Raw genomic sequence first — 4,233 nt, 5'->3', positions numbered from 1 at the left:
CAATAGGAAATTCATCTTTAGACTGCATGTTATTCTAAATCTTATAATCAAGAAGATTTTCCAAAGAAAGTTGATTGACATCAAAGGTGAAAATTTGAAAATCCGAAGGCAAATTGTCTACTTTTTCATCAATAAAAACATCTGTAATAGGGAGACTATCCACATAGTTAAAACTAAAATTCTTAAGATGAGGAGAAAAAGATTTGAATACACCTCCATTGAAAACAACATCCCCTACAAGGTTTTCTATTGCAACATCTTCATAATGAAAAGATTCAAGGAGAGGATCTTTTTCCACATTCTCCTCCAAAGAACCAATACCCTCACAATCTTTTGTGACATTTAAAGATTCACTTTCAGATAAAATGTCCCAAGAAAGTATCTCAATAGAACCTTCAGGAAAAGAACAATCACCATGACCTTCTACTGTACAAATTTCAGCATGAGATGAAGAAAGATCTTGAGACAAGATTTCACCATTATTTCTTACCTCTTCTCCATTATTGGCACGAATAATCTCACCCGTTGAAGCTGGATCAACCAAAGGTTGGAGTATTTCTGGTCGTACTTCTTGGTCACTCATGACAAACAAATTTAGATACCTGGGTGAAACTGTGATAATGCGAGGTTTATCATCATTATCTTCCCTCAAATGCTCCTTCAACCGAACTACTTCCTCTTCAAGATTTTTCTCCTCTTTGTATTCCATTTCATCTATCTCTTCTTTTTCACATGCATCTCCTTCTTCTTCTAAATATTGCATCTTGGGTCTTTTCTTGACGAGGATAGCACCATAGAAAGACTTCAACCAGCTCACTTGCTTTGCTACTTCTTTTGTAACTTCTCTGATGGGATTATCTTTGAAAGGTGGGATAAAGATGAAGATTTCAGAGGTATCTCCATCCTTTGCTGGAACCCATTCCTTCAGGATTTCTTGATTTGTAAGGAACACTTTCCAGCATTCTTCCTCAATAAAGCCGCCAACCTCCATCCTCGGGGAGGTACCTTCAAATTTCTGAGAAAAGAAAACACCGTAACTGTGATTCTTTCCCCAATAGAGTCACAAAAAATCTATTAGTGAATAGATTGTCCTTCGAGAAAGTACGTGCAAATCTGACCCTGAATGCCCAAATGAAAGAACAAATCGACACCAATAGTTGGATAGGTCATCATGGATTGATAACCTTCCTCTGAATTTTTATCGGGTATAGCTCCCCGTGTGAAATATTCAATGAATCAAATGTGAATGCTTTTAATAGAAAGCATAAAAGGATAACAAAGATCTACCTATAAATACAGTGTAGATGTGGGAAAAACTACACAACTACAAGAAATTAAACAGTAAATGATACAAAGGCCATTCACCCTGACATGCTACAAAAGACGGAGTCAAGAAACACATTATCCATCTTCTTGAGAAAGTGTTAAAATGAAGATATGGAGATATAATAGCACATTTCAAAGAAAACTAAAGTGACACAAAGATCACAATTAGTGGAAAGTAGATTGCTCAAACTCAAAGTTTTGACAAACAATTAACTCTCAAGTCTCCCTCCTCTGAAAGCATAAAATGCATCACTATTACAATCACCATTAATAAAATCATGAGGTTTTCATTGCATTTTAAACAAAATACAACTCTCTTGACACACAGTTCAGAAAGAAAAGAAAGAAAACCCTAGCTATGCTTCCCACAACCTGCACAAGAAAATGAGCTAATGCTTGAAAAATCTAGAAAAGTTTTCCCTCTTTGCTGAAGCACAAAGTCTACAGTTCCAGAGAGAAAGATCTGTGTCACCCCCCATCACTATATTCACAGCCTCTGTTCTACTGTAGCTCAAAGTCTCCCAGGCAAAATTCAGAAAACTGGAACCCTTTTTTGTTTGATGCTTTCACCACATATAGAATTTGTGGGCAAACTGTTCAATTTCTATAACTGATTCTTGAAATAACTCTTCCCATACTTTGGAATTATTTTCCTCCTTTTCGGATTCCAGGATATGCCCTTTATCACCTATTGGGTTTATATGATTTAATTAAAAACACACCCCTTATTCTCGGGCAAAGGTCTTCTTTTATCCTCTTTTCAAAAATATCACAAGTGTTACTTATGCTATTTAAGCATAAACCTCCCTCCAAGTAGGATGACAAGTGGCTTGATTTTACTACTTGAGTGAATATTTTTATAAATACATTGAATTTTCTTGCATGAAACCTGGCATCCATTAAAAATAAGCTCGGTTTTTAATGACTTTTCACCTGCTAAAACTACCTATGGAATTTGTGAAATATCAAAGCATCCAAAACTGTTTTCTTACATCACTACCACAAATTTGTAAATGCGCACACCTCTATTGGCATCTTTCTTTGCATCATTTCCTGATACCATGATAGTCATATCTTATAAGGATAGCATTTGATATCTCAAATGTACTTGCGTGCATTCTGTAATCATTTCACTTGGTGAAGATTGTAGTTGGCATTATTTATCAAACAATGTTTACGAATCTTCATATCCCTAAATGTCCGCAATCCATTTCCTTTTGCTAAAATATAAATAGTGAGTTCATTCCTTGGTTGAATCTCAGGGACACACGATCACATTGAGACTTTGGTTGGTCTACCACCTCTGATTGTCATCCTGATGCATATGAGTGCGGGTGTATGAACAGAAATCCCTTTTCTTTGCTTGGGTCTGAATTGAATTTAATGGGCTCTATGATTGATTCCATAAATCGCTTTCTTCAATACCCTGTTCAAAGAAACGCTTAAGAGCATTCACCAAATCCATTTCAAATGGACATATCCTTAGTCATCCATGTTTTAAAGATACCCATACTCGATTACCATTATAAGCTTATATGCCCTCGAGCTGGAGATGATGGATTTGAAGACAAGTATAAATTGCGACACATGTATGGGCTTGGATCATGGCCCGATACATGCTAGTTTGTGGATGGAAATTATCACAATGTTCTCGTTGGTTCTGAATTTGAAGAAGAACCCGTGCCGTATTACGACTCCAAACACTTCATGAGACGCACTATATGTGCTGCCCGAGCTATGTGCATGACCATGCATTCTCTTCAAAACTGTGCACCACGCAGTTCATTGGCTCTAAAGATCTTCACGTGCCTCTTCATGGTGCCAACTACACAGACCCGAACTCATGTTCTCCCCTTCTGAGCATTATGCCCGATATTCTTTATCGGCATGGAGATCAGGTTCTTTGCGAGTTCCTGTGGTCGTTTGGATGTGAGTGCTATAATAATGTTTAAATCAACATCGCGGCTTAAAACATGCATAATCTCTTGCTGTCGAGCTGGAACACTTCTTCCTGACATTATATTTCAATGCCTTTGCACTATAATTTTTTGAGCTTTGAATGATGAAGTATATATATATATATTAAAGAATTGGAGGGGGGGCGGCAATTTATTGTACATAGGATGCCAATATCTTCATTCTTTGCCAAGAATTATGTTGATATTTGGTATTCACCGCACATGCCTCCAAATACAAAAATGAGAAATCCATCTTTAGATGATTAAATGTGACCCAAGTGTTAGTTTGGCTTTCAAGTATATGACAAATAATTCACAGGCATGTCTTACATGACCAGTTTCATCTCAATGAATAGCTTGTACCTTCAATGCTTCCCAAATTGTGACCTTTGAATTTACGTATTGACCTTGAATCATGAACTGGGGCTAGGCTTTGAACTTTTCTGAATTAACAAATCTATGATTCGAACCCAGGATCTAAATCTACAAGCTGAACCAATAAGCCACCCTGAACTTCTGAACCATCGAACCACTTTGAACTACTTCGAACCTCAGTTCGAAGTGGTTCAAAAACTCTAAACTTGAAGTTTTAAAACTGTGACCATATCAGGTACTAACACGCCGCCTTCCCCTTGCCGCTGACTTCCTCCTTGATCAGCGGCTCTTTTGTTTTGATAGGTAATGAGGAACAAAAAGCCTCCCTCGCTATTGCCTCTCCAATGCCTCTCGGTATTGAAAAAGATTAGGCACATCCAACCTCTAAGAAGGTGGCCAACTACATGCAAAATTGAATAGACTCATTCTACTTGGCAATTAGGAACATTATAGACCTAATTGCAATCGAGCAAGTATTCAAGCTATAATTAACTCATTGTTGGATGTACCAAAAGACCCACATACAGGTGAAAAATAGCCTATAGAATGATCACCAATCACTTCACTCCTAGTC

The sequence above is a fragment of the Cupressus sempervirens genome, chromosome 1 (genome assembly GCF_028749045.1).
Source record: "Cupressus sempervirens isolate cs-2001-9-10 chromosome 1, ASM2874904v1, whole genome shotgun sequence".
In the NCBI taxonomy this organism is placed as follows: domain Eukaryota; kingdom Viridiplantae; phylum Streptophyta; class Pinopsida; order Cupressales; family Cupressaceae; genus Cupressus; species Cupressus sempervirens.
This window is presented reverse-complemented; position numbering follows the sequence as displayed.